This window comes from Castor canadensis, chromosome 11 (genome assembly GCF_047511655.1).
Source record: "Castor canadensis chromosome 11, mCasCan1.hap1v2, whole genome shotgun sequence".
In the NCBI taxonomy this organism is placed as follows: domain Eukaryota; kingdom Metazoa; phylum Chordata; class Mammalia; order Rodentia; family Castoridae; genus Castor; species Castor canadensis.
The window spans coordinates 15,062,694-15,080,605 of NC_133396.1; the positions used below are offsets into that span (position 1 = coordinate 15,062,694).

A 17,912-nucleotide genomic window follows, 5' to 3' on the forward strand; every position below is an offset into this window, starting at 1 on the left:
TTGAGTTTGGGAGTGACATGTCACAATATTTAACTGTAATGATGGCCCAACCCTTGGTGCATAATTTTTCTTGAGAAATTTCCGGTGAATAAGTGGATGGCCTTTGTTAGAGCTCATGTTCCTCTGCTGAAAAAAAAATCACAGAGATTGGCCCATTCCATTCCCTCCATTCTGTGTCTCATTCCATCTGCTGTGTTGTGGCTGCCTGCTATCTGGCTGCCTGCTACAGCTTCTCACTTTATTCTGGCAGGAAGACTCCGGTGTCTGTGGCATCTCTGTCCACAGCAGGGCACCAAGCCACATGCCAGTTTCTTCTCCCTTTCGTCTGTGGCACCTGCTTCCTGTGAAGTTCTGGTGATTTCCAACATGGGGTTGTGCAACTTGGCAGGAAGAGAGCAGGTGAGGCCCTCCATCTTACAGGTGGCACCCACTCTACTTAGCCTGGGGAAACTGGAACCATTCTCCACAGGTCTGTGGGACACACTGACAAAGAGTGGAACCATGCTATGTTTGCCTCCTACCCTTTCTCAATGACAAGTCCTGCAGTTCATTGGTTAGGAAATGACTGGTCTCTTTCACAGAGTCCAGGGTCTGGGCTAAGTTTTCTAATACAGAACTGAAGTCTCTGCTTCTGGGAACTAGTGCTCAGCCTCTGGTTTATTAGGATTCCTTGTTTGCCAAAGAGGCCACAGTGACTTTTATTACCTTTGCATTTGGGGGTAGGGGAGATCTCTATCATTCATACTAAAAAAAATAAAGGAAAGAAATCAAATAGCTAGCTTAAGGTCACAAAACAAACCCTGCTTACAGATGGACCTGGCCTCCCTTCTATTTCCAATCCTCCTACACTCTCTTTGCCTCCCACTTCACTGTGAGCAGTTGTGTTGTGACCCATTTAAATCATTATTGAGAAAAGCAATTAGTCCTTCCTGATTATAAGTCATCCCCAAATTATCATCATTATAATTAGTAAAGCCTCTCTCGTTAAGCTATGAAGGTATCTGCCCCAGACTTTAGAAGTCACCCAGTTTCCAGAGACTGCCAGGCACTATGACATCATTCGCTGATTCTGGCAGAAAACACTGAAGACCCACAGGGCCCTAGGTATCCTGCAAGGTGGTAGAGACACAGCAGGGCACCAAGCCCACTGCCAGGATCCCGCAATCTAGAGGGAAATGCCGAGTCCTTCCTCTGTGTTTTGTGCCAGTTTTGATGGTGAATGTCATAGACACCAGGCTGAGATCAGGGCATAGTTTTCAGACAGTGTAGGACAAAGAAGAAAACTCTGGCCTCCATCTTATTCTCCACACTGACCCAAATGCCTGCTTGGTTTCACCTCTGGGATGCTTATAGTCATTTCCAGCTAAAATGCCTCTTTGGCGCCTGCCCACGCCCTTTTGTCAATGACATCTGAGCCCACCCACTGGCTTGCTTAAGGACAGTGAGTTGTCCCTGAGGTCACCCTTTCCAAGTCATATGCAACCCGAAAGTGAATCCTGCGGCAGGCACATCCAAACTGGATCTCACATCTAGCTGCTTACCTCTGTTACCACAGCCACCATCTCTTCTCACCTGGTCTTTGTAATTACTCCATTCCACTTTAATTTATTTTTTTGAAACAGAGTTGCACTATGTAGCCCAGCCTGTCCTCAAACCCTCAATCCTCCTGCCTCCGCCTTCTGAGTGCTAGGATTACAGATATGTATCACCACACCTGGTTTTTTATTCCACTTTAAATTGATAATCACAGGGCTGGTGGAGTGGCTCAAGTGGTAATAGCCTGCCTAGCAATCATGAGGCCCTGAATTCTAACCCCAGTGCCACCAAAAAAAATATAAATTGATAATCACAAACCTCAAATTGGTACTTGACCTGCCTGTACTTAAGTTCACTTTCTCATACTCGGAGACAACTATAGTGGCTGTTTCTGGACATGCCCAGCCTCCTCCTCTCCTACCTGATGACCTTTGCTTCCTCCTTTCCTAGAAATAGAGGCCCAGCTAGCCAGAAACAACCCCCCCACCCCCCTCCCCCCGCATCTTCTCAGCATGTCTATATGTCTGTATGCATGCCTTCTCTCTATATGTCTAATGTTCTTGAGGACTCTGCCTTGTGAGAGTGGCCTACTCTGGCCACGTCCCCCTCTTTCTCCTGCACATTCAATTTTGTCCTGTCTACTGGGTCACTCCCATCAAGATATGAACACACTCTAGTGCTGCACCACTCTCCATTGTCCTGGATGGCAAACCTTCTCGAAACATTCTCTTCCTCTCCTACCATCCTCTTACTGGTCTCAATATGTAGCCCAGGCTGGCCTTGAACTCTTAATCTTCCTACCTCTGCCTCCTGAGTGCTGGGATCACAAGTATATGCTCCCATGCCTGGCCTTCCTACCATCCTTTAACCTTCCCCAAAGTGGCTTCTGCCTCTGTTGCTCCCCTAAAACTGCTGTTGTCAAGCCACTAATGCCCTCCACTCCACTAGACCCAGAGGTCACTTCTCAGTCTCTGTCTCACTTGGCCCTTTCTCAATCCTTTAAAAAAAAAAAAAACACGGGAGACCCTTGTTTGGACTAAGCTCCTACACTAGGCCCCAACAGCCCAGAAAAAAACAAAACGGAGTCACTCATGCCAAGTGCCATGTAATCAAACTGAAAGTATAGGGAAGCAGGTACATTCCAAAACAGATCATTTTCTCCTGCAAACAGGAGATTCTGGTCCACTTAAGTCAGATTAATAAGGAAGTTCCTCCACTTTAACCCTTATAAGAAAAGTAATCTGATATTAGCCAATCAGGTTTTTTTCTACTATTCTATTTCCTTGTTCTCACCTTATAAAACCCATTGTTCTGGCTTTGCCCAGTGGTGTGGTGGCTCTCATTCTACTTTGTAGAACAAGGCTTCCTTGGTTCATAAACCATGGGTAGAGCCAGTTGTGTCCCTAACTATATTTGCTGTGATTTTATCTTTTGGCACTGACACCTCTTACCTCAATTTGGTCTCTTTTATTCTCTCTAGGCCATCAGGGGACAGAGAGACCAGGTCATATAGACCCGGTGGTCTGTGTCATATGCAGTGTATCTGACATGAGGCAGGACCTCCATCTATCTTCTGGTGCCTGGACATGCAAGAGTGGAACGCTGGCCAGGGCAAGCCATGGGATGTCCACCATGATCACCGGATGACATCCCCCACACTTCTCTTCCTCTCATACATAGGGCTTAGAAATGAAAAACTTAAAGGGTTGATAGAGGACTGAGAAGGTTGCTAGTATTTCTTTTCTCCTCTCAGCTTCTGTGATTGTTGCTCTGATTGTGTATGGGCAACAGAGAAAGGTTGGTTACCAAAAAATAAAGTGCCTGATAAGACTTGGTACTCACCTGCATAGATCTCACTATGGCTGAAGAGCAGAGAGCTGTGGCCCACAGCAGGCAGTGACTGATGGAGGTGACCTGGTCACTATGGCTCTAAAGGCTGTGACAGTATGGGGCCTGGCTGACATCACTCAAAGTTCCTATGTAGCTGGGATTGTATATCAGTGACCTTTTCAAGAACTTGGTTGTAGAATTCCTGTGTCTGCTATAGTTCTTCCTGAACTTCATGCTGACAAAGACTGCCCTAGGGGGCAACTTGAAACCTCTTGGCCTTTTCCTTTCTGGAGATCAACCCATTTCGAATCCCAACCTTCCTTCATTACTCACCTCTTTCTTTTCAGACCCCTTCACCCTTACCCTACTCACAGGCCTAAATGCTCCTTCCTCCAAAGATGAAATCAAGCCTGTCACCCTGGCAACATTTTCCTTTGGCCCTTGGTTGTAAAATGAAAGTGGCCTAGGTCCCTCAGGTCCTCTCTTGAGGCCTTATGTATATCTATTTTGTGGCATTTATTAAAAGTTATTTGAGTAATTATTGGTGCCTCTGCCCCTGGACTATGACCCTCAGGACCAGCTCTTGCCCTTCCCTCCTTTCCCAAGGCCAGACCATCATAGACCTTCAATAAACACTTGCTGCTAAAAGAATGGCATCCACTAGGTCCTTTCTCTCCACTGGGAGATGGTGAGGCTCCTGTCTGGGCCCACTGGGCTCATGGAAACCTCTTTCATCTTTTCTTCACACAATGTGTTCTGCTCTGCTAGAGTGGAAAAGGCCCATCTGACTCTGCCTTCTTTACCAGAGGGAAAAGTTGCTGCACACTGAGTGGAGGTATTTTTAGGCTAAAAGCTACCAAGGAGGCAGTCTCTGTTCTCACGCCATGGTGGTGTGACAAACGTGATTTCCGTCATGCCTCAGACCCTTCAAATTGACAAGTCCCATGGATGGGACAAAGCAGTACTGTGAGTAAAGAGGCACAAATCCTCTAGTCTTAACTCCTTAGGATGAAGTTCCTAAGGCTTGGGGAAAAGTAATGAGAGACTTTCCAATACATGGGAGCAGGGCTGGGGGCAGTGACAGCAATAACATTATCTTTAAGAGAATGAACTCAGTCAGGTGTGCTGGTGCTTGTCAGTAATCCCAGCACTGCAGAAGCTGAGGCAGAAGGATCTTAAGTTTGAGGCCAGCCTGGGCTACATAGTGAGTTGAAGGCAGCATGGACTACACAGTGAGACCCTGCCTCAAAAAAAAAAAAGGATAAAAAACCCAAAATAACCCAAAAGAGCTGGGCACTAGTGGTCACACCTGTAATCCTACCTACTCAGGAGGCAGAGATCAGAAGATCATGGAAGATTGCTCAGGCAATCTATCCAAATAAAACCTTCACAGAAGTAGGGCTGGTGGAGTGGCTCAAAGTGAAGGCACTGAGTTCAAGCCCCAGTACCAAAAAAAAAAAAATTTTTTTTGCCAGCATGAAGCCCTGAGTTCAAATTCCAATCCCCACCACCACACACACAAATTTAAATGGTAGGCAAGTTTCCTCACTATGAAAAGGAACACAGGATATTTCCAGAAATTTAACAAAGCATGCTTCAAACTATGACTAGGAAGCATGCGTGTAAACTTAATGATAAGAATATTGATTATATTTAAGGAAAAGATTCTCAGAAGCTTAAAAGAATAAGGAACAGATCTCTAAGATCTTTTTCACTCTATAATTCTATTTAAGCATAAATAAAAGTTTTAGCAAAATAAGATCATTGATATTTTGGTTTTAAGAAGACCAGACTTGTGTTTGGTGAGGCAAGGCAGATGAGCAAAACTATACTAGAAAGCTGCCATTTTCCTTCATTCTCAGTGGCTAGGCAGAATAGGAGGCATGGGCTGGCTTTCTCTTGAGATTATGAGATCTTTTTTATAGCTATATCTTAAGTTTTTATCATAGAAAATTTCAAAGACATATAGGAAAGGACAGCAGAGTTGATACCTTATTGTACCCATAACCCAACTTTATCAAAGAACAACAAATACATAATTTGGATCATTTTTAAAACAAATTCTAGATATTATTTCATTTGTAAATACTTCACTAAGCAAAGGCTCTTAAAACAAAACATGCTGGTGGCATATACCTGTAATCCTAGCATGCTAGGAGGCTGAGGCAAGCAGGATGTCACATTTGAGGCCAGCCGGGACTACATTCTGAGGTCTTGCCTCAAAAAACAACAGGTTGGGAGTGGACTCAGTGCCTAGCAAAACACTGGGTTTGATCCCCAGCACCAAAAGAACAGAGGAGGAAAGAGGAGAGAGAGGAGGAGGGGAAGGAAGAGGAAGAAAGAAGAAAAAAGAAGTTTGCCTGGTTCTAAAAGCCATCAGGTTTTATTGAAACATCAATCAGAAAAGGCTAGGGTGGGTAGCTCGGCTGTAGAGCACATGGTTAGCATGCAAGAGGCCCTAGGCTCCATCCCCAGTATGGCAAAAGCCAAGAAACAAAAACGCCAACAAGGATGCATTGCCTCACCTCCATGAAACCTTTCTTCCTTTTTTTTTTCTTTTCTTCTTCCTTCCTTCCTTCCTTTCTTTCATTTTTTTTTTGTGGTACTGGGGCTCGAACTCAGGGCCTTCACCTTGAACCACCCCAGCAGTCCTATTTTTGTGAAGGGTTTTTTGAGAAAAGGTCTCATGAGCTATTTCTCCAGGCTGGCTTGAACTGCAATTCTCCTGATCTCTGCCTCCTGAGTAGCTGGGATTACAGGTGTGAGCCACCAGTGCCTGGCTCTCTTCTCCTCCTCCTCCTCCTCTTTCTTCCTCCTCCTCCTCCTCCTCCTCCTCCTCCTCCTCTTCCTCCTCCTTCTCCTCCTTCTTCTTCTTCTTCTAGTGGTACTGGGGTTTGAACTCAGGTCCTTATGCTTATCAGGCAAGTGCTCTACCAGTTTACCCACACCCCCATCTCTTTTTGCTTTAGTTTGTTTTTCAGATAGGGTCTCACCCTTTTTCTTGGACTAGCCTAGGACCATGATCATCCTACCTACACCTATTTTTTTTTTTTTTTTTTTGGTTTTGATCTGGTTCTTTTTTTTTTTTTTTTCATTTTTCTTTTATTATTCATATGTGCATACAAGGCTTGGTTCATTTCTCCCCCCTGCCCCCACCCCCTCCCTTACCACCCACTCCACCCCCTCCCGCTCCCCCCCTCAATACCCAGCAGAAACTATTTTGCCCTTATCTCTAATTTTGTTGTAGAGAGAGTATAAGCAATAATAGGAAGGAACAAGGGGTTTTGCTGGTTGAGATAAGGATAGCTATACAGGGCATTGACTCACATTGATTTCCTGTGTGTGGGTGTTACCTTCTAGGTTAATTCTTTTTGATCTAACCTTTTCTCTAGTTCCTGGTCCCCTTTTCCTATTGGCCTCAGTTGCTTTAAGGTATCTGCTTTAGTTTCTCTGCGTTAAGGGCAACAAATGCTAGCTAGTTTTTTAGGTGTCTTACCTATCCTCACCCCTCCCTTGTGTGCTCTCGCTTTTATCATGTGCTCATAGTCCAATCCCCTTGTTGTGTTTGCCCTTGATCTAATGTCCACATATGAGGGAGAACATACGATTTTTGGTCTTTTGAGCCAGGCTAACCTCACTCAGAATGATGTTCTCCAATTCCATCCATTTACCAGCGAATGATAACATTTCGTTCTTCTTCATGGCTGCATAAAATTCCATTGTGTATAGATACCACATTTTCTTAATCCATTCGTCAGTGCTGGGACATCTTGGCTGTTTCCATAACTTGGCTATTGTGAATAGTGCCGCAATAAACATGGATGTGCACTACCTACACCTATTGAATAGCTGGAATTACAGGTGTGTACCACCATGCCCAGCCCTCCATGAAACCTTATAATGGATTCACATCTCACTGTAGAATGAATCCAAGTGTCTACAAGGCCTTCCCAATGCAGTTGCTGCCTTCCTCTTCCATCTCAGCCCCTCCCTTCCCACTTTGTCCCCATTGAACATTCTGGTTCTCCAGTGACATAATTGCCTTCCATCTGTTCCTCCAGAGCCCAAGCACTGTCCCACCTCAGCACCTTTGCACCTGCTGTGCACTCTGCCTGTCGTGTCCTTTCCAGAACTGGTGCTTCTCAGATGTCTTCTGGAGACCCTTCCCTGACCAGTTGTCCCATCACTCCCCATCACGTTGCAGAACTGACCATTTTGCAGATTACCTTGTTGGTTTGTACAGGAGTTTATCTTGCCCCCTGTCCCCCCGCCCACCGCCTAACGAGTGAGACAGGGTCCTTGCTTCTCTTGCCCCACACACCTGATGCCTGTTCAGTACTCAGTATGTGTTTGGGAAACACATGAACAAATGGATTAATGGAAGGAGGAATGGTTCCTTCCTCTGGGGTTGCTGTGAGGATGAGCGTGACACCTAACAGGAATCCTGCTGCAGACGGGCTGCGGTGCACATTGCAGGTGTCTCCAGTTCCACACCTGGCCGACAGGAGCTGCTCTGTTGGTGCCAGCAAATGAACTCATGCTTCACGAGGCAGGATTTAGGATGCAAAGCCCCGGGGCAGTGGGGTCTCTGAAGAGGAAAGGGGTGGAGAGGGCGGGGGCTCCACTTGCCTCTCAGACTCTGCTGACTGCATCCTACATGTCCTGCTGTCTCCCACCTCCAGGCCTTTGTTCACCAAGTCCATCCCTCCTGGAACACCTTCACAAGGCCACCTCCACGCAGCCCTCATGGTTTAGCTCAGCGACTCCCTGCTTCCTTCACAGCGTTGACTGAACACCGCGTATGCCTACCCCTACCCCAGGCACTCAGGCATGGGGGGAAACGGCTGAGGACAAGACAGGGAGATTCCTGCCCTCCGGAAGCTTCCATTCTAGTGGGACAGAATGCATAGTAGCCAGCCACAAGTCACCTCTTCCAGGAAGCCTTCCCCCGCCCAGCTCCAGATCTCCTGTCTCCCAACACCCACACCTCCTTGAAGAGTCTGTCTCTGAGTAGGACAGAAGAGTTCCTGTCTCCCATCTTATTCTAATCAACACCAGGAGGCCCGTGGTGCTCATTGTGCCCGTGGTTGAATTCCATAGGCGGAAAAGATGCAGAAAAGGCAGGGTGCTGTGTAAGCACCTGCAGATTTGGAAAGAAGATGGGGTGCAGGGGAGTGGGGTGAAGTGTCACCATCATCGCCACACCAGATGCTGGAGTGCAACACAGGTTTCAAAGGGCTTCTATAGTGCTTTTCTTACTACAAGAACATGACTTGACTTATGAAACCACACGTGAGGTCACATTAGAACAAGTGCTCCCCTCCCCCTCCTGTGCCGATGACTTGTGACGGCTTAAAACCAAGTGTCCCTTTCTCGTACGACTCGTGCCTGGATTAGAGAACCTGCTATGCTACCAGAGGTTGCGTAGAAGTTCAATGCACTCTTATGGGTGACCTATCCATATAGGGTGTAAAGGGAACTGGGCTGACTTGGGGACGTCCCTAACCTTTGCAGCTGATGTCATCATGATAACCACTCACCCACAGCACATCTATCTCGTGGTACCAGTTCTCTGTAGAGATGGATGAGGTCCCTAACCCATGGCTGCAAGTCTGCTGTTCTCAGGAGCACACAGAAGGAACCGGCCCCACCCCTGAAACTGGGGACAGATTACAATAATCTGAAGAACCGTTCATTCTTTCTTTCCCAAAATAGCTAGGTATCAAGATCCTGCTTCTATGAGCCAAGTAAGTGCCAATCACCAAGGGAACAGCAAACTATATAAATGGCCCAACAGTAAGTATTAGCTGATAATACATTGGGGGTGTGTTCCTGGGTAGGATGGTGCAGAGGGGTGGCGTTGACCTCACCTGGGGCACTGAAGGATGGGCAGTGTGGGCGGTGGAAGGACATCCCAGGGAACAGCGTGTACAGATACTGGAGGTACAAATGGCGACTATGAAACAGGCAGGCTCCTTTGGGGAGCAGCTGGGCATGGTTCCATTGTTCCGCTCGCCCAGCGTGTCCAGGGCAAGACACTTCATCCTCTGGTCAAGCTGTCATCCTAAGGTAGATTTGCGGGTGAGGAAGCTGATGCTCAGGGAGGCAGGTGACTCACCTAAAGTCACCTAAACCAGGGCCAGAGCTCACATTCAAATCCAAGTTCATCAGCTCCCCAAATCTGTGCACCTAACCACCAAGTTGAACTGTTGCCATAGCGTGAGGTGGGACCTACAGAGCCAGGCATGACAATGTGGACCTGATCCTAGGGATCAGGGCTCCCTAAAGGCCCACCGTGGGCTCTGTGCCTGTCATATACCTCTCAGAGCCTTTTTTTTGGGGGGGTGGCGGGGGGACTAGGTTTGAACTCAGGGCTTCACACTTGCAAAGCAGGAGCTCTACTGCTTGAGCTGCACCTCCCTTCCATTTTGCTCTGGCTATTTTGGAGATGGAGTCTGGCCAACTATTTGCCAGGGCTGGCCTCAAACTGAGATCCTCTAAATCTCAGCCTCCCAAATAGCTAGGATTACAGATGTGAGCCACTGGTGTCCAGCTAGAACCTTGAACTTAAAAAAAAAAATTTCTATTTTAAAATCTTAAGGTAAATTTTAATCTTTTATTTTTTTTGGTGGGGTGGTGCTGATGGAACCCAGGGCCTGTGCATACTGGGCACTCTCTCTACCACTGAGCTACACTCCCAACCCTAAGTAATTTTTCTTAAAATATAACATGCATAATGAAGTACAAAAACCAATTACTTTCATCATGTGAAAAACAGTAATTTTCCAGGCACTTGTAGCTCACACTTGTCATCCTAGATACTTGGGAGACTGAGATAGGGAGGATTGAGTTTGAGGCCAGCCTGGGAAAATAGTTTGTAAGACCCACATCTCCAAAATAACCAGAGCAAAATGGACTGGAGGCATGGCTCAAGTGGTAGACCGCCTGCTTTTGTAAGTGTGAAGAACTGAATTCAAACCCCAGCACCCCCCCAAAAAACAAGCAAACAAACAAAAACAGTAATTTTTCACCCGCATTAAAGGCAGCATAGTATGAGCCCTTCAGCAATCTCCTCCTGTCCACAAGGTAACCTCTTCCCAGTTTTAACAGCATAGATTAGCTTTGCCTGCTTTTGAATTCTATGAAATGGAAATATAAACTGTTCTTTTTTATCTGACTTCTCTTGCTCATTGTGTGTATATGTCATGGTATATTAGCCTTCCTACTGCTGATTGACAAATGGCTGTTTTCAGTTTGGGGCAATTAGGAACAAAGCTGTTATGTGCATGACTTTTGGTGAGCTCCACGTACTCACTTCTGCTGGAAGTATACCTCGGAGCTGAATTCCTGCATCCTTGATCTGCTCAGCTTCAGTCAACAGGACAGTTTCCCAAAGAAGTTGCTCCATCCCCCTACCAGCGAATGGGACTTTCAGCTGCTCCACATGCTCGCCAACATTTGAAACTGCAGCCTTCCTTCTCAGCCCTGGTGGGCGTACAGTGACACCACGGTGTGGTTTTAATTTGCATTTCTCTGATGACTAATGAAATTGAGCACTTATGCTTACTGGCTGTATATCCTCTCGTGAAGTATTGAGTCTTTTGCCTGTTTTTCTATTTGATTTTTTACTTCTATTCATTATATACTCTGGGTATTAGGTTAATACTCTGATAGATACTTGATTTACAATATCTTCTTTTAATTAGTTTTACTTTATGGGACATTATTATCTTGACTGAAACCCGATAGCACATGCACAGGTAATGGCAAAATAAATAGAATAAAAATAAGGTGATGTTACCTTTACATTCTAGCTAGCTATCCTGCTAGCTGGCACCTGTGGCTGGAGTCCCCATCCATGGGAAAAGGAGAGATTAGCAAGTGAAAAAGGCGAGAAGAACCCTGGAAACCTGGGTTTTTGCACAGAGAAAAGACACAACTCCTTCTTCTTTGGCAGCACTGGGGTTTGAGCTCAGACAGAGCCTTGTGCTTGATAGGCAGGCGCTCTACCACTTGACACACACCCCCAGCCCAGATTGTTTTTGGAAGAAGGTCTCCCTTTATGTCCAGGCTGGCCTGTACTGCGATCCTGCTATTCACACTTCTCGTGTAGCTGGCACACAAGCAAACACCATCACACCCAGCTTTTAGGTTGAGATGGGGTCTTGCTAACTTTTTGACTGGGCTGGCTTTGAACTATGACACTCTCAATCTCTACTTCCTGAGTAGCTAGGATTACAAGCATGAGCCACTGCGTCTGGCTAAGAAACAACTTCTTATCTTGCTGCTCCATGTTCATTGTCACCCCAGTTGTACCTTTGGCACACTTGAGCCTTGGTTATGTGCTACCTGTTTCATGACTCTCTCACTTTGGGAAATAAAATTGTATGGGTTTTCAGAAGGGGCTGACACAATGAGATTGACAGTTGAGGAAAATTGGTCAGGCGTCAAGTGGACAGAGCGAATTAGGAGCAGACGAGGAAGTCCAGGTGGTGAGGCCAGAGGGTCTAAACTAGGAGGACTGGGTGGAGTGGGGACTGAAAAAATAGGAGGAGAATCTGGGTGACATGGTGTTTGGTTCATGTAAGAGAGGACAGGGAAACTTCTGGGGCGATTCTGGGATTTCCTTCTTTGATTTGGTCTCTTTATTATCGTATTATTGTTGTACTGGGGTACACTGTGACATTTACAAAAGTGCTTACAATATATCTTAGTCAAATTCACCCCCTCCATCATTCTCCTTTATCTCCCCTCCTTCTTAGAATAGTTTCAACTCTGGGATTTCTAAGTTGGCAGACTGGGAGGGGAGAGGAGAAGACAGGAGAAGAACACTGAGGAGAATCAACATGGGATCTGTTGAAACTGAAGTGTCCACAGGACCTCAGAGACAGTGTCATTCAATCATTCATTCATTTTACAAATATCGACCAAGCACGTGTGGTGCCAGGGTGCAGCAGTCTGTCATACAGAAAGACTCCTGCTCTGACGGAGCTGAGTGTTTGTGGGAAAGACAGACTGGGGAAGGCAGAGACAAGCAGGCAAAGAGGAAGTGGTGGAGTTATGTACAGGCTCAGGGACCAGGGCTGCTGGTGGTCTTGGGGCCTGGCAGCCTAAGGACAGCAGTTAGAGCTGTCTGGGAAGGTAAGCCTGCCCAGGGAGAGGGGCAGAGAGAGCAAAGCAGAGGGAGGGTGGCAGGCCAGCATCTGGGGGTGGCAGGGAGAGGAGTGGCTGCCCAGAAATCCAACCCACAAAGAAACCCATGATGGAGTGATTATGGAGGGGAGGGGAGCTGAAGCAGGTCACAGGAAGAGGGTTTCAAAGATCTGACAACTGACACTTTCATTCATTTATCAGACCTTTAGTGTGCCAGGCTCTGAGCAATCAGAGGTGAGCAAGGACTGGTGGCATGACTCAGTGGTAGAATGCTTGCCTAGCATCCAACATCACACACACATACAAACAAACAAACAAACAAACAGAGATGAACGAGCAGTCTCTGGGGAAGATAAGCGTGTGGATTACAAACAATTTAGGAAAGCTTCATGAGCAAGATTCTATTGTGAAGTTGCTCTCCTATGTGCTAGGCAGTGAGGAAGGCTTCGTGGAGGAGAGGGCAGGACAGTAGAGAATGGGACAGAGACAGCAGACACAGGAAACAGCTGGAGCAAGGTTGTGGAGGTGAGCACCTTCATGGTGTGTGCTGGATGCAGGTGTGCAGGGAGGCTGGCACAGTGGGCGGAGCAAGCCAGGGGATGAGGAGTGGGGGATGTGGGGAAGATCCTGTGTTGGGGGAGGCATGAATTCTGTAGACGAGGAGGGCAGTGCAGGCTTTGAGGAGAGTGCCTGCGCTCAGTAGCATGCCACCAAGTGGGCAAGGTCCAGAGGCACGACATCCTGCCACCCTAGGATGCCGTGGTAGGGCTCCCCTTCTGGTTCCCCAGGGTTAGCAGGTGCCAGTCCAGGGCAAGGGCTTCCTCAGTGTCCTGCACAAAGGTCAGACCCACACTGGGAAAGCACGCTGAAGACCCTGAGGGAAGGGGGCACCTGGAAGGAGTCCTGCAGATGGGCATGTGAGAGACCATAGAGAGTGAAGCAAAGAGGGGAGAGTATGCAGTCCAAGGTTTGAAATGGGAGCAGGGGAGGATGGGCAGGTGAAGGTGCCAAGGCCCACTGGAACTAGAGCCACTTCTACAGGGGAGCCCCAGGCTGACTGAGGGCCTGTTTCTGCCTGATCCTAGCCTACCTTCTCCCAGTCAGGTCTTCCCTGTCTCATCCTGGTGGATCTTTGGACACAAACCTGGGCGAAAGGCCTCTGACGCCCCCTGCTGGCAACTCTGCTTCAAGAGTCCCAAAATCCCTTAACTGCAGACCCTGAACCAGCATTGCCTGAAAATGTTAGGGCCAATTCCAGGCAGCAGAGAGGGGGCTCTGCCAGGATGGAAGTCTGGCTTGTAGTATATATCTGGACACCAGAAGCTTTCTGATTGATCTGATGTGTCTCCCTCCATCTTTCACCCACAGCTAGGAGTGATTCGTTCTCTCTCTCTGTCTCTGTCTCTCTCTGTTTCTCTCGCTCTCTGTGTCTCTCTCTCTCTGAATCCAGGGACTTTGCACATGCTAAGCAAGCACTCTACCACAGAGCTACACCAGCAATTTCCTTTGAGGTGATGGAACCATTTGGTGTTTTGGCTGTCGGTGGCTATGCCAATCTGTGCCTGTGATAAAATGTCATGGGTTCTCCACAAAGACAAACGCAAATGACTGCCTGCAAAGACCAGTGATCTCAGGTAAGCTCTGTGGTCTACCAGGGTGTGTGGTGCCTTACCGCTTTCCGGGTTTGATTGTTCACTGTGGTTATGTAAGATGTCACCAGGAGGAAGCTGGGTGACAGCTGTCTACCTGCAACTTCTTGTGAGTCAACAATTCTTTCCAAATAAAATGTTATGGGCTGGAGGTGTGACTTAAGTGTAGAGCACCTGTGTAGCAAGCTCAAAACCCTGAGTTCAAGCCCCAGTACCACAAAAAAAGCAAAAACAGACAGACAAACAAACCACTTTTCTGTTTTTGGAAAAAATAGAGCTGGTCATATGATCTCCCTAGTCATCGCCACCTAGCGGCACAGGTGGGAGGTGCAGGATGACGTTCCGTTTTCCCAGCAGGGCCGGGAGTTTTCCTCCCTTTACAAAGGAAATTTGCCAGCTCCCTTTCTGCACCAGGTGCTCCGCTGAGGCTGACAGTAAAAGAACATCCAGTCTTGGGGGACCCAGGAGGCTGGACTCCCTCGAAGCCTGGTCAACTGACTGGTCAGTAAGGTGCTGTGAAGGCCTGGTCCCTTGTCATATGTGAACAACACTGAGGCTCTCCCAGAGCTTCCAGAGCGGTGTGTGTGACGGTGGTGGTGGGAGATCCGCTGAGACCTAATGTGTGCTCAGTACTTCAGCCTTCATCCTCCCCAGGTGATGGTTCTGATGGCACCCAGTTGACCTCCTGCTTTTGCTTCCAGGGAACATTAGCCCAAGACATGCAAGAGAGAAGCCTGGACAGTGAATGTGGGTATTTCCTGGAAAATAAATCATTTTTTTGGGGGGTTGCCAATCCCTGAGTAGATGTGTGCACTGAGGCACCTGGGACAGGAGGTGAGGGAGGACGTGGGGCAGGGTGTGATGCTGGGGGCAGAGGCCACCTGTGGAGGGGAGGGCAGGAGGAGGACCTGACTTTGAGAACAGTAAAGACCTGAAGCCGTGGGTACAGAAAGAGGGAGAGAACACCTGGCGGGAATGTCACCTGGCTACTGTCGCTGTAGGAGAGGGTCTGGCAGGTCCTCCACAGGCTACAGGGAGAGTCACTGTGTGAGCCGGCACTTCCACTCCTGGGCTTGTTCCCGAGAGACTTGAATCACACGAGCCACGAATGAATGTTCCCATCCCCAGCTTTGTGTGTGGAAGCCCTAAGCCCCGTGTGATGCCTTTGGGAAGTGATTAGGTTCCGGTAAGGTCACGAGGTAGGGTTAGCGTCCTTGTAAGAGTAGAGACTGCAGCTCGATCTGTCTGTTATCTGAAGACACAGCGAGAAGGCGCCCATCTGCAAGCCAGAAAGAGGACACTCATCACAAGCCCACCACACTGTGGCCTGACACTGAACCTCCAGCCTCCAGATCTGTGAGAAGTCTTTCATCTCTGCTGATTAAGCCACCAGCCTGTGTGTTCGTGGGGGCAGCCCCAGCTGAGTAAGACCCAGTGCCCACAAAAAAACTTGCACACCAGTGTCTGCAGCAGCTGTATTCATAACGACCCCAAAGAGAATATATAATTCAGATGTCCTTCAGTTGGTGAGTGGATAAAGAAAAGTGGCATGTCCACGCAATGGGATGTTCTCTGGCATGAAAAAGAGTGAGGTAGTGAGTGATGCAGGGCACAGCGTGGCGGAACCTTGAAAACGCTCTGCCAGACCTCAGCTGGTAGGCTGGGTTGGAAATGGAAGAACATTCACAATTGGTAGCTAAGTTTGGGGGGAGAGGTGCACAAAAGAGAGCTGAGGTGGAGTGCAGAGCAGACCTGAGCAAAGGCCAAGAAGAGCACGCAGGGTACACTTGAGATATCTGGCATCCATCATGCAAAGACATCCTGCAAGTTGGTGGACATTTTCCTTTGGGACTTGGAAGAGCGCTACCTGGGCTGGTGATGGAGATTTGGAGGTATGTGGGCTGAGGGCACAGCCTGGGGAGTCTTCATTTCCAGGGAAGACAGAGGGAGGAAGCTGAGAAAGGGAGGGTGAAGAAGGCCAGGAGGACACCAAGCAGATCATGTGTCCACTTGCACAAGCACTGGGCATGTCCCTTGGAGTTAGCAAGCAGCTGGGCCCCATGATATTTTCTAGGGGAGCTCAGGGCAGAGGCTGGGCAGCAGGTCTTAGAACAACTGTTGTGGAGGGGGGGTGTTGGGAAGAGGCCCCCCTGTCAGCTGTGCCACTGCCCCTTCTATGTCTTTCCCTAACCAGATGGAGCTCCAAAAGGACAGCTTCTGTTTCTACACATCTTTGCGTGTTCAGACAAAATCCAGTTCATTCAAACTATATCAGTGCTCACCCTCACCTGGGCCCAATGTGGGACATGTAGCTGAGCCTCACATGTCCACTGGGACACCAGTAGGTCCCCAGACTGTAAGTGAAACTCTGGGCCAGGCATCTGCTGTGTGACCTCTGGTGAGTTACTGTGTCATCCTCTGGTTTTCTCATTTGGTGGCAGGTGATTTCTGACACTCTTCCTGGGGACAATATGTGATGATTCTAGAACTTCTCTGCTTGCAGCTACGCTTTTTGCCCCAGAGGCCTGAGCAGAGTTGGAAGCCTGGATGGTGGGGGTGGGGTGCTCACACTTCCTAAGACTTCTTCACCCCAGGACCTTCCAGCTCCTTGTCCTGGTGACCCAATGTCCTTGCCACAGCCCCCTGCCCATGCCCCCCACTCAGTGTGATCTAGAGGGTCCTGCATGCTGTCTCATGCCAGCCTCTCCAGTATCACCTGTGCCCTCTGGCTTTCTGAGCCCCAAGCATGATAGGCTTCCCTCAGATTTTATTCTCTCCACAAGCTTGCCTGTCTCTGATCCTTTGCACATGCTGTTCCTTCAAACTAGACACTCTTCATTCCCTTAATTCCTCACCTGGTCAGCTCTTTATTGCTGCTCACTCGAGTGCGGCTTCTGCAGAGGAACTGTGGGTCCTTGGGCAGTTGCCCTCCCTCTCCCTCCCAGCAGGCCTGCAGAGCACCTGTGCTTCTTCCTCACTCTGTTATCAATGGGTGAACATCTGTCCACAGCCTCCGGTAACGGGGTCCCCCATGCGGGTCTCCTGCTGAAGAGGGCTCCAGGCAGGACCCCCTCTGTTTGTGGCTCTCTCCACAGGGTGAAAAATCTATGGGGCCCTCTTGGAGGCCGGAACTTTCCCTTTAGACCAGATGCTAATACCGGGAACCCCAGAAGCCCCTGCCCCAGTGCCTTAGCCCTGGGCCCTTATGTGTCACCAGTGATAGTCAAGTGACAGCTGGGTGCAGGAGGTACCAGAAGTATGCACTCATGGACATGGGTCACTCCTTGGGGTAGGAGGCTCTGTGGGTAGAAGATCCAGAGCAGGCTGAGGGCTAGGGCCAGCTCTTCTCGTGCCACCCCGCTCTGGTATGGACCTCAGAAAAGTCAAAGAAGTTTAGAATCTGGCCTTCCAGGTCATTATCAAAGTACATTTCCCAAAGCAGGAGAATAGAACGTTTTATTTAACAGTTGTCAGCTTGACTTAGAGCTTTTAAATATGCAGCCATCTAGTAGGAGGCCTCCATTTGTTCTCTTGCCCAGCTCTGACAGCATCAGGGCAGGGCTTGGGTCAGCCTCCTCCACTGGATCCTAAGCTCCACCAGGGCAGGTGCATGTGCTGTACCCCTGCCCCAGAGCACAGTGCCTGGCACATGAGGGCACACAATAAATACTGACAGTGAGGATCAAGTGGGATAATCCACATAAAATGCTGGCATGGTGTGAATGCCCAATAAATACTAGCTAT

The 17,912-nt window shown here is 48.4% G+C and overlaps 1 long non-coding RNA gene across 2 annotated transcripts; it reads left to right on the top strand.

Moving 5' to 3' along the window:
* The first annotated feature begins 13,448 nt into the window (after positions 1 to 13,448).
* Positions 13,449 to 17,911, top strand: LOC141413694 (uncharacterized). Of its 2 annotated transcripts, XR_012438493.1 has the most exons (4): positions 13,449 to 14,153; positions 14,583 to 14,915; positions 15,427 to 16,060; positions 16,363 to 17,911. It is a non-coding gene; the product is annotated as an uncharacterized lncRNA (long non-coding RNA). The 2 variants fall into 2 exon arrangements; XR_012438492.1 differs by having other exon boundaries at positions 14,583 to 16,060.
* Position 17,912: the final 1 nt, after the last annotated feature.